General features: G+C 32.7%; 1 long non-coding RNA gene across 1 annotated transcript; it reads left to right on the top strand.

Moving 5' to 3' along the window:
* Positions 1–5,520: 5,520 nt before the first annotated feature.
* Positions 5,521–10,588, top strand: LOC127736553 (uncharacterized). The gene is made up of 3 exons (XR_007999017.1): positions 5,521–5,568; positions 7,118–7,278; positions 10,317–10,588. It is a non-coding gene; the product is annotated as an uncharacterized LOC127736553 (long non-coding RNA).
* Positions 10,589–13,703: the final 3,115 nt, after the last annotated feature.

Genomic DNA, 13,703 nt, shown 5'->3' with positions numbered 1-13,703 from the left:
CAAGCAGAAACAGACGTCTCCAGTGCTCCGTTTTCTCAAACACCTCTCCCAAGTTTTCCGTATTGGAGATTTTGAGACTTCATATGCAAGTTTCGAGATTAAAAAACTACTTTTGGCGATTTTTTCAAGTATGATTTATATATGATGAAATAAAAACACTATTTTCACAGCTTATATATTAAGAGATTTAAGCAATGTTAAGAACTTCGAACAAGTATTCAACGACTTAAAAATGGTTTAGTGTCAGCGTAATTTAGCCGAAACTGACAATGAAAGATTTTGTAATTTAACAGAATGCTGTTTCGTATATTTATATATTTAGTTCTAGTTACCTAAATTTATTAGTCCATGTTTTCTGGAGGAAGCATTAACTCAAAAACGCCTAATGCACATACAAAAATCACATATTTTTTATGTAAAATTCTGAGCAAGAATGAATATATTTCATTTCCTACATACTTGAAATAAAATTTTCCGAAAAAGTTTCTGTAAACCGCTATAGCTATATGTATAGCTAACCCAATTAGAAAACGAGTACACTGAAGCCGAGCAAGGTCCGCTTGATGAGCATAACATTTGCAATGAAACTTTTCTAAGAAGCTTCTGTACGTATCGAGCAGCCAATGACATAACAGCATAAAGAATGGAATGTTTCTCCGACTTATCCATAAAGTTAACTCAAACACGCCTCGTGTAGTATAAAAGGTGTACACTACCAAGAATTTACCCACGTTTTTTTGGTACATTTCTACCCTCGTACATATCAGTACTGTTTGGTGAGACTAAAAATTTGTAATGTTATACTTTCTATTATTTCAGTACTGTTCATTATTATACAATAACAGTACCGTAACTAATTCTATAAATTCAGTACTGTTTTTTTCAGTACTGTTTCAGTACTGATTTCGTCAGTACTGTTTCAGTACTGATTTTGTCAGTACGAGTTCAGTACTGACTTCGTCAGTAATGTTTCAGTACTGATTTTGTCAGTAATGTTTCTGTACTGATTTTGTCAGTAATGTTTCAGTACTTATTTTGTCAGTATTGTAATTGTACCGATTTTATTAGTACTATTATTGTACTGATGTTTGTCATTTACTTTTTTTAGTAAATACTTACTTTTTAGTGCGCACCTTATCCATATATCAAAAATAGTTGTTTCTTTAGGTATAGCTGTAGCAGTCGATTTGGTGTGGTTTATCTTTTTAATCTGAATGCATATTGTTTCAAAAAATATTGGGAACTGAAAACTTATAAACTAAGTAAGTATAGTATGGTATATTGTGACATGTTGATGACTCTTTTTTATTTATTTTTTTTATATTTTGTATCTTGTGTAGACATCGCTGGTTCAGTGTTGACCTCTATCATTAGAGAAATTTTGACACATGTGCATCTGAGTACAATTGGTATCCAAAAATAGGTTGGATAATTCTGTGACTATATTATTATAATCCTTGTTTAGCTGGTTACATATTAAAACTTATGGTTTTTCTCTTCGACTATATCACTCTGCTGAGCAGGACTTTTTAGCGACGTGAAAATGACTGAGGAAAAGTATCAAGCTTACTTTCGTCTATCAAAAAACTATTAAAGTGAAGGGAAAAACAACAAAAATGAAGCAAGATAATCAGTTTATCGGATTTTCTCAAGGGAATTGTTTACCCTTTAGAAGCACATGAATTCATTCCCGGTTTTAAGTCGAGTTGGTGTTTCTTTTTATGTATTTTAACTGTTGTTGTAAATGCACTTTGGTTTTATGAGTCTTTGTTTACTCCTTGATTTTGATTGCGACTGTCTTTCTGTGTTTAAAAAAAAAAATACGCAATCGACACCAGAGAGATTTACATTGTGGTTCGCGGCTGATATTTTACAATATCAATGTGTATAAAACCGCACAATTTATACAAATATCAAACAAGATAAGAATCTTCAATACTGTTCATTTTTGGTATTTTGCTATTGCTTAAAACATGTTGACATTAATGATTCCATATGTTAATATGTTAGGCAATGTATTGTAATTAACATAAAACAATGTCTCATCTCCTTATTTTTTTTATCATAACTGGAATTTCTTTTATTTATCATAACAATTGTTTTAATATAATAATCTTTATTGTCAAATAAACATATGAAGTCTGTGACAAAAATGTCAATCATTTTCATGCCGATAATTTGTAAAGTTGCAAATGATTTTTCTTTCATATTTTCCTTTCAGAGTAAGAATACTTGAAATACTGGGAGGATTATTATGAGAAAATTAAGATAATGCCTTTACCAAGTTAAGAATATGACGGTTGTTTTCCATTCGTTCTGCTATTTGATGTGCTTTAGCGTTTTGTTTTGCCAGATGTTTATGAAATTTCCCCGCTATTTAAAATTTTTCAGAGTTCAGTATTGTTGTAATCTACTTTTAGAAACATAGTTTGTAATCTTGATTTTTAGCAGCAGCAGACTTTATTTCATATGGATGTACCAGTGACATTTAAGTTTTTTTTTATTTATGTAAAAGCTGGCAAACATGTAGCAAGTTTTTGGTGAATTTGAAAACAATTTTTCATAAAATATTGCCTGCAAGCACCACTACATTTTTTTTATATAACGGTGGAATAAGATTTGCACATTTTAAATTATTTAAAGAATATTTCTGTTGATATATATTAAGTACAAAATATAGTTAAATTCAGCAGAAACTTAGGATACAATTGTACTATATAACCCCTTGATTATTTTATGACCCTTGTAATTAAGGTTCATAAATAAAACAATCAAAGAAACACTTAATTTTGCTTGTATCATGTTTTATTGCTCTCCCCCCTTTGCCATCTTTTCTTTGGAATGCTTTATAGAATGTCAGTTTCCTGGCTGGTGTCTTTTCCTCAATTCAGTCTCACATATGATGTGTCTTGCTACATATAAATTGGTAATTCCAGAGGACTCCCTAGTTCTAATATGAGCTCATTACAAGCATCCATCTTTTATGTTTTGGTAATTGTACGAAACTCGGAATTACATGGTTTATGATTAAATATTGTCTTTTCTGATGAATGCCATATTAAAATACATCCTTCTGTATATAGGTCTTTAATTTTCACATCGTACGTTCCCATTTCAGCAGCTGTCTTCTATGCTGTTAATCATTCTGAGAATTTATTCCTAAATAAAAAAAGCAAAATCTGATAATTAAATCCATCAACCTCGAAGTATTGGTGTTTGCCAGTGACAAATATTTCATGCACATGTAGCTTTAACCATCAGTCTATTTATGTGCTCTTTATAATAATTATAACATGTCAAAAGTTTGCAGGTGATGATTAAAATGGTGTAGAAAGTTTCTGCAAGTCATAAAAACACATAATTAGTTTCATGATATGTCTTCAACTTAGTATTTTGCACCATCTCCAAAACCAGAGTGATCGCATAGATCCAGCATGGCTGAAACTAAAAATCCAAAGGTAACTAAAATGTTATTATAAACATTTCAAACAAGAAAAATAATAAACAATATATAGCAGTCAATGTGGCGGGATTATATAAGTTTGTTGGCACCTGGGACAATGGTGGACTAATATCAAAATGTATCACAAATAAATGAAGCATCAGTAAAAAAAAAACCGGTCAAAATAGGAACAAGTGGGATCGGGACAGAAGAGAAAGAAGTGGGAAGTGGGAAAAGATCGGAAAAAAATACTGTGTGACAAAAACACAGGATTTGAGGAAATGAGCATGTGTCGGTCGGATCCAGCAATTTTTAAAAAGGGGATCTAAATCAGGAGATAGGTTTCCCAAATTTATTTTCCCTTTCAAATGCATTAATCGCCAAAAAAAAAAGGGGGTTCCAACCCTCGGACCCCTCCCCCTGGATCCGCCGATGCCCACACTCCTTTTCCTTATCATATGTTCAGAAACATTCAGGATTTATAATTCTCAAATATCAAGTATTGATTGATATTATTTCATAACGTTTGGTCAAGTAGTAATAATATGAATATTCAAGCGTCTCCATTAATACTAGTATTTTACAAATGCCATGGAATTAATTTTGGCATTTACAGAAAGTTCTGTAACCAGGGGCGGATCCAGCCATTTTTTAAAAGAGGTTTCCCAACACTGGATAAAAGGTTAGGGGCGGGGGTTCCAAATATATGTCCCCATTCAAATTCATTGATCGTCCCATAAAAGGGGGGGGGGGGTGGTTCCAACCCCCGGACCCCCCTAGATCCGCCAATGTGTAACGCGTATTTTCCTACTTAGGATATGTGTTTTGAATTAGCCATGCGACAATTTTCTCAGTTTAAAAATATTCAATATATACCATACCTTTTGTCCAGAAGAAGTTTGAACTGTTGACTTGTTGAAATGTCAGTGCTAGTGCAAAAATAACGTTTGTGAACAATGAATGACGTGATGAAATCCAATCACATAAACGTAGGCAATTGTAATACTATGTTCAATATTAACCCTCTTGCTGCCAAAGGGAAATTTATGGCTTCTACACACAAATCTTGTTGATTGTGTAGAACGTCAAAGGTCCATAGTAACGTCACAATACTGAGGAGCACTGACAATGTCAAAAGACGGCGCCAAAAGGGCGATTTTGGCGGGAATGAAGGTCATGAAGCAAACTGAATTAAACGCATTATTTGAATACTTAAAACGGATGTCAAAAAATGATACAGGATCATAAGCTTGTTAGTACTGTAATACCAACTTATTTAACGTGTTTACTAATTATCTAGTTCGTCATTTTCATGTAAAATGTTGCATACTAGTACTTTCGAGAAATTTGTTAAACGTCAGCCTGAGTTTTTTTCATACATCTTTCAATCAGAACAGAGATTACAACTAAAAAAAAATGCAGAACAAAATTTTTCATCCTAGCCCCCCCCCCCCCCCCCCCCCATAAAAATCAAATGGTAGCTCCCTAAGTAGGTGACCCAATGATTTTTTTCCTATCCTACAAATCATCCTTTCCCAGCACTTAGCAAAACCTCAATTTTGAGCCATTCATCACAGATCTTTTACTTTGTAGGACCCACTGAGCAACAGATTTATTGTACATTAAATTTCAGACGTCCTAAATATTGCATGAAATACTTGCCAACCTGGTTAAGAATCAGTTATGCATTTCACTTGACAAAGATAAAACAAAAGCGCTTATAAATCTAGTAGCAATGGGTTTATTATTTTCATTTTTTTTTTTATAAAGACAAGAAAGATAAAAAAAAAACTATATTTCAAGGTTAAAAGTTGTATTTTTAAATAAAGTTGTAGTAAAAACATCGTTTATAACAATCTTAGAGCAATAGTTTTCATAAAATTACTTTTACATCGCTTTTCATAATTACGGCTCCATTGACGCGGGAAAAATTATGGACGGCGGGAAAGCGCTGTTCTACAGAGAGTAGACTGGTACCCGGCCGTTATTGAAAATCTTGACAATACCGTCCGGTATGGGCTAATTTTATTTTTGAAATGAACGATCTCGAGCATGCGTAGTTACGCATTTTCGTTCATCTTCGCCGCTTCGAAGATGGTAGTGTGTCACAGAAAGCCACGGTACAGGTGAGTAGAGTAATTTCAAGTTGCCCAAATTGAAAGTAAGTTAACCCAAACTCGCCCGATTCGTGTGGTATAAATTTTATGGACGACACTTAATCGCCCAGAAATGGGCAGGCTTTTGAAGTGGCCGCTAGGCCCTTGTTTTTGTGTCAAACTCACAACTCTAGCCAAAAAAAATAATAAAAGCAACTTAGCAAGCTGTTTAAGTGAACAATAAACATGCTGCTCCTTTGTTGTCGGTATTGAAGATAAAATAAAAGTAATTTACTCTATTTTCCCCGAAGATAGAGTTGTACAAGTTGTGTTTTTATGATGTGAAACTCAAGGGGACCAGAAACTCCTTTGCCAGGGGGGCTCAAAAAATAGCATTTTGAGAGACAGTGATCCTCAAAACATGTCCTAAACGAGAAGACCTTGGTGTTTAATGGTGCCAGTTTCTTTATGTTACGGTTGGAACACCCCCCTCCCCCCCCCCCCCCCCCCCCCCCCCCCCCCCCAACAAAAAAAAGGGGGATAAGTGTCATTTAGAAAGAGGCATGCACAGCTACATAAAGTGGAAGTTGGGACTATAAATGCCATGTGTTTGGAAAAAAAGTATTGCTGCAAGTTAAAATACCCATTGAACAATTTTATTTAGGGCTCTCAGGCTGTCTGTCATGTCTGTGTGCCCATTGCAGTCTGTGCCAGAAATTTCAACATTTTTCCTTCATAAGACCCTAAAAAAAATTTAACTAAATTTTTATCAATTTTTACCAGACTAGTGGCTTAAGGCACAGAATTTTGTAAGGCAAAATCTGAACCCCTATCGAACATGTAAACATTTCCCTGTGCCAGTTAAATTTCTGGCCTTTTTATTTTTGTAAAACAACAGAAGATGTGGTATGATTGCCAATGAGACAAATCTCCACAAGAAACCAAATGACACAGAAATTAACAACTATAGATCACTGCACAGCAGATGTAGATGTAGATGACAGCCTTCAACAATGAGCAAAACCCATAAGGTCTAACAAGATTTATTTGAAATTTGTTTTTATTGAATATTTATGAAACACTTGCCACTGGATATCACAGTAATCAGGTCAAAGTGCAGAATATTAAATAATTTTTCTGAAGGGACATTGTGGAAATAAGCATAAATTTACAGACTTGTACGTGTATGTTTCAGTAAAATTCATACCTGCCAACTTTTCAAAATCTCCCTAGTGGATTTTAAGTGAAAGATCTATGACCTAATTGGCCAATGCTCCTCTTGCGTTGTATATTGTCATAATTGTTTTTAATCTACTAGTAAAATATTGTTTGAATGAGTATGTTTGTGCTTAAATATCCTTTTAACTCATTTGAATGTCTGTTTATCATGGTTTATATAATAGATTATCAAAATTTTGAAAGTTAGCAGGTCTAAAAATTGTTACTGTTAATATTCCATGTATTTAACTTCCTTTAGATCTAAAATTTGTTTGGATTAAAAAACTATTTAGTGACCTCACTTTGAATCAGTGTTATCTCAATTTTTGAAATCAATGTTTATTGTTGAATTGTCTTTCAGAAGTGGTCTACCAGTATTTGACGTGAGAGGTCCAAGGTTCCCCACTAGAACAGTAGGACTGGTTCTCCTTTGTATGAGGGATTGTCCTATTAAAAAGGTCTGACATTCCAGCTAGATCTATACCTGATAATGAGAGGAAACACAAGGAACTATTTCCTGAGGTAATTTTGAATAAAACTAAATGGGGTATTAATATATGTATATGTGTTTACACTATTGATAGTAATTTTCAAAATCTATGTACATGTATATTTGTATCTTAGTTAATGGGATTATTTTATTAAATTTTATATTTGGACTACATCCAATGGTTCATTAACATGATTAGTTTAATCATAAAAAAATGCAACATTGTTACTATAAAGTCTATAATATATATACAGTCGGGGGAATTATTGAAATCATTCAGCTGTAAATTCTATATTTGTTGAAAAAAATGTTATAATGAAGTCTTTACATAAAAAACTATTAAATTCTTAACAGATTTTTCCCAGTAGTGGGAGTATTTTTCTTGTAAAATTTAAGGTTTTATAATACAGATTATAATTGTAATAAAATTTTACTGTTTGGGGGTGTTGAAATAAGTCAATAGTGGTGGTAATCACAATAATAATACAAATAATGTACTTAAAGAAGTGATTTTTTGGAAGAAAATAGTCTAGAGGTATCCACTTAAACAAGTAATTTTCATGTCATTATCCCAGATTCAGTACAGGGTCATCACCTGACATAACCGGTCATCTTATATATGAACACAGATGTTGGTTCTGATAATTTTAGCAACATAATTTGTCCCTGGATTATTAGTATTATATATTAAAAAAGAGGGGCGAAAGATACCAGAGGGACAGTCAAACTCACAGATCGAAAACAAACTGACAACGCCATGAATAAAAAATAAAAAGACAAACAGACAAATTATAGTACACAAGACACAACACAGAAAACTAAAGACTAAGCAACACGAACCCCACCAAAAAACTGGGGGTGATCTCAGGCAATAAAAGCTACAATAAAATTAAATCACTTAGTCTAATGATTTATTTAAACTACATTTAAAATAGGTGATTATTAAAGAAAGACAACTCTTACTTCCAACATTTCTGGATAAAATGTTCCTTGAATCAGTGATTTTAAGATCACTCATTTCAGTAATTCCCCTGACTGATATATATATATATATTAAGCAATCATAGGTTTGAACGTTGTTTTCAATTTAGACTTATTTATAGATCATATATATATATGTAAGCCTCAAATCTATGTCCAAGGGGGAGGGGGCTCAAAAAGTTTATGGGGATTTTTTTTGGGGGGTTCAAAATTTTTGAAATTTCAAATGATTGCACAGTATTGAGCAATAGCAAGAAATCTTCAATTGCACAGTATTGGGCAATAGCAAGAAATCTTCAATTGCACAGTATTGCGCAATAGCAAGAAATCTTCAATTGCACAGTATTGCACAATGGATTTATAAGATCTTTGACCACATTTATTTTGTGTCAGAAACCTATATTATGTCAAAAATTTTGATCACAATCCAAATCCGGACAGTATCAAGCTTGAATATTGTGTCCAAATTTGCCCCAACTGTTTAGGATTCGACCTCTGCGGTCATATCAGGCTGCGCTCAGCGAAGCATTTTATTATGGGGGGCTAAGATGAAAAATCTTGTCCTACATTTTTTTTTAGTTGTAATCTCTGTCCTGCCTTTTTAGCTCACCTGGCCCAAAGGGCCAAGTGAGCTTTTCTCATCACTTGGCGGTCGTCGTCCGTCGTCGTTAGCTTTTTACAAAAATCTTCTCCTCTGAAACCACTGGGCCAAATTTAATCAAACTTGGCCACAATCATCATTAGGGTATCTAGTTTAAAAAATGTGTCCGATGACCTCGCCAACCAACCAAGATGGCCGCCATGGCTAAAAATAGAACATAGGGGTAAAATGTAGATTTTGGCTTATATCTCTGAAACCAAAGCATTTAGAGCAAATCTGACATGGGGGGGGGGGAAATTGTCTATCAGGTCAAGATCTATCTGCCCTGAAATTTTCAGATGAATCTGACAACCCGTTGTTGGGTTGCTGCCCCTGAATTGGTAATTTTAAGGAATTTTTGCCGTTTTTGGTTATTATCTTGAATATTATTATAGATAGAGATAAACTGGAAACAGCAATAATGTTCAGCAAAGTAAGATCTACAAATAAGTCAACTTGACCAAAATGGTCAGTTGACCCCTTAAGGAGTTATTGCCCTTTATATACAATTTTCAACCATTTTTCGTAAATTTTTGTAATCTTTTACAAAAATTTTCTCCTCTGAAACTACTAAAACTTGTCCACAATCATCATTAGGGTATCTAGTTTAAAAAATGTGTCCGATGACCCCGATGATAAATTTGGAAAGTGTATGAAAAAAATTTGCAAGTTATACACTGTCCACACTAGGGACTATATTTGTAGACAACGAAAATCGAAGGACGATAACTGTGTCCTCAGACCATATGCTGAATCTTATTGTGCATTTAGATTTTTTATTTTGGGTCCTGTTTTCAAATTAGTCCATATTAAGGTTTGAAGGGTCTAAAATTAAACTTTGTTTGATTTCAACTAAAATTAAATTTTTGGTGTTTTTTTATATGCTGAATCTAACCATGTTGTTAGATTTTGGATATCAGACCATACTAGGTAAATTAAATGTCCCATTTTTTAAGATCTTTGACCACATTTATTTTGTGTCAGAAACCTATATTATGTCAAAAATTCAAACAGTATCAAGCTTGAATATTGTGTCCAAACTTGCCCCAACTGTTCAGGGTTAGACCTCTGTGGTCGTATCTGGCTGCGCTCAGCGAAACATTTTATTAACATTTTGGAATAAAGTTTTATATTGAATTATTTTACATTAAGCTCTGCCATTGAAGTGGATAAAACTTGCATATTCACAAGTCAGAAAATACTATGAAATATGAAATTTTAGCTCTGCCAAATGACAAAACTTGCATCACAATTCACAAGTCAGCATACATGTAAAGAGATTGCTACATAAAAATATCAGAAAATACTATGAAATATAACAACAAGAGATGTACAAAATGTATAAAAACTAGATTTGGTATTTTCTTCCATGTCTCATTAATGTATGCATTATTTTTTTTTACACTGCAACATTTACTTATACAATAATATATGTGCTTTTTCTTTCAGGAACAAGTTTAAACTAGTGAATTGAAGGTTTAAAACTACCAAGATGTAATGAGAGATGTGAAGTAATGAACAAAAGAAGTAACATGAAGTTAGACAATACAACTTGAGGTGTCAAAATTGTGCAATTGTTATTTGCAGATATATAGATGGATTTTTTAAAAATGTGAACTGTAACACTGGGATCAAAATTTGCTATTTTTTTTTTGTAGAAAAGATGCAGTTGTGTTCCATTAATTTATTTCTCAAATTTAAGAATTAAATTTTCATATCTATTTACTGAGTTTATTGCTGCCCAAAAAGAGGTTATTGCCTCTACGTTACAACTTAAGTTGTCATAAATTGATTGTATATCGTTTTGTGACAGAAAATGTTGGTTATTAGGGCCCAGTAGATGACATGAGCCCGATACAGTAGTCTCTCTGTTTGTCTGTCAATACTTCTGTCATACGATAAGTCAAGATTGTCTCAACTGATTTAAAAAATTTATGTGCTAAATTGAAATAAATATAAAAGGAAGATCCCTTGTGTTTTATGTAAAATTTGGGAAATAGTGGTAGAAAACTTGGTATTTGAAAAAGAAATCACAAATAAATTTTGAGAAACATTTTCACAAAATTTGATATACAAGTTATGATATGCTTTTCAAAATTGGTTCCCAATGTTAAATATTGATATCTGTTATAATTTGGGGTAAAATTTACCATGAAGATTTATTTTTTTGTGTCACCTGCAAATGCAAGTCAAAGGGATTACAATCCAGTAACGGGGGAAACTATTTGCATTTAGCTTTATATTCTGTTGGTAGATGACTTTGATTCTTCATACCTTATACACAAATACTTTATGTTAACAAAGTTGCTGTCGTCTGTTTCATGTGTCCATTGTCCTTGACATCATTTTCATGGTTCATAGACTGATTGAAATTTTTTAGTTTTTATACAACTGCAAATTATATTGTTGTCGTTGTCCCTCGGCCAAAAACAAGCATTTTTCTTGTTTCAGGACAATAACTTGTGTATAAGTGTGTGGATCTCTATGAAATTGTAGCACAAGGTTCCATACCTCCATTCTAAAGGAAAAAAGGGCAAAAAACAATACCTTTTGTATAAATTGCTTATTTTTTAACCAATTTCAATGGGGTTTAATTCAAAGTCTTGAATTTGTTGGGTCTTTTAATATGCTGAATCAAACTGTATATTGTGATTTTGGATTTTTGTGCCCCGTTTTTAAATTGGTCCACATTGAGGTCCAAAGGGTCCAAAATTAAACTTTGTTTGATTTCATAAAAAATTGAATTATTTAGTTGATATGCCAAAACTAACCATGTACCCTATTTTGAATTTTTGTGTCCTTTTTGAAATTGGTCCGCATTGAGGTCTTTTTAGGTCCAAAATAAAATTATGTTTGATTTCAACAATAATTGAATTCTTTGGTTTCTTTGATATGCTGAATCTAACTGTGTATTTGCATTTTGATTTTGGGTCTGGTTTTCATATTGGTTCATATTAAGGCCCAAAGGGTCCAAAATTAAACTTAGTTTGAGTTTAACCAAAATTATGTTCTATGGGTTCTTTGATATGCTGAATCTATCCAAGCATTTAGATTTTGGATATTGGACCATAATGCAAATGCAGGTAAATGTCCAATTTCAAATTTTTTTAAGTTCATATAGACAACATTCAATTCGTTTCAGAAACCTTTACTGTGTTAAATTTTAAATCACAATCCAAATACAGAGCTGTAATAAGCTTGAATGTTGTGACCATACTTGATTTGGGTTCAACATTTGCGGTCGTATCAAGATGTGTTGTCTGGAGCATTTTATTTTTTGTTGTTTGAATTTCCATTATTATGAGTAATAGGATACTAAGTAACTAACTGTATTTGGTATATTGATTCCTTGCAAGGTATACATGTCCATCAGAGTAATTTGGTCTCTTGTGGAGAGTTGTCTCATTGGCAATCATATCACATCTTATTTTTATATTTTCAAATTTCAACATGAATTCAGTCACAATAGTAAGTAAAGCAGGCAAGACATTTCAGTGTCTGTACTCTTCTGTTCATCTTGGCTAGCCAAGGCCTACGATCCAGTCCCCTCAGACAGGATCGTAACCCTTGGCTAACGAAGATGTCTTGTGTTAAAAATCAGAAATTTTGAAAAGCATCTTTTTTGTGCTAAGTTTTCTACCAAAATATATAAAGGTGTAAACTACGCTATCCAAAAGTGTCACATTCTAGATTGATTATTATAAAAATTGGGAAAAGATTGGAGTAAAAATATATGTTTGTTAAAAATTTTACAGGTTTGAACAAACAACTTTTTGCTTCAATTACAACAAAACTCGAGATCTATGTAAAATGTATAATATGCTTTTCCATGTAATCTTGGTTCAAGATTTGCAGTTAAATTGAAGGATACAGTGAAATTGTCTTCTTATGCTAAGATTTCAACAAGGATTGATATGTAAGTGTAAATAAGTATTTCAAAAATAAGAAAACCAATTTAAAATAAAATTGGTATAAACTTACTTCTTGTTTAAAACCTCAAATTTTGAGAAATATCTTCTTGCACTGGAATTTAACAAAACCGATTTATAGGTACAATGTATTAAGGTCATCCTGAATTGTTCCCAGGGGTCAAACGTGTGGTAAAACCTTATTTTATGTGAAAAAATGGTAAATTTGGTGAAAAACCCTTTTTGATAGGATTTAAATTTCAACAACGTATACCAGACTTAAGAAAAAAAATATGATACAGTACAAACAATGACAAACAACTTAAGGTCCAGAAAGCCTCACTTGGTATAGACACAAACTAAGGTTTTATGTTCGCACACACACCTCCTCTTTTGCAGATCTGCACCATGTGTGATAATACTAGAACAAACAATAAAAACATGCACAGTACATGTGCAGCTACCAATGGGATGACCACTAAATAGAACAAGGAAAAACAATATAATTTTTTTGATGATTTATTTTAAGGTGAAATTGTTATTGATATATTAGAAAGGTGATTAAAAGAGAAATGAGGTGAAAACCGCAATTATTTGCTAATCTATGACAATGAGACAATATTGCACCCGTGATGAAAGAGCCATTGGCCCCAAGTAATTTTCAACTTAACTAGTTGCAATTGATTTCCTATTCATGAATTCATCTCTGGTTTAATGCACATAACTTCAATAACAATTATTGTTAATGCCAAGAGTATCAGGACAAAATTTGGGTGTAATAGCTACAAAGGTAACTGTTAGCTTAAAACCCAGTCCCCAATCATGTATATTAAATAATTGATATTGGTTAATGTGCAGTAAAAGTAAAAATTGAATGTAACACTTGGTACTCATCGTGAATTTTATAGGCAAATCAATGGACTCAATA

This window comes from Mytilus californianus, unplaced genomic scaffold (genome assembly GCF_021869535.1).
Source record: "Mytilus californianus isolate M0D057914Y unplaced genomic scaffold, xbMytCali1.0.p SCAF_33, whole genome shotgun sequence".
NCBI classification, from domain to species: domain Eukaryota; kingdom Metazoa; phylum Mollusca; class Bivalvia; order Mytilida; family Mytilidae; genus Mytilus; species Mytilus californianus.
This window is presented reverse-complemented; position numbering and strand designations above follow the sequence as displayed.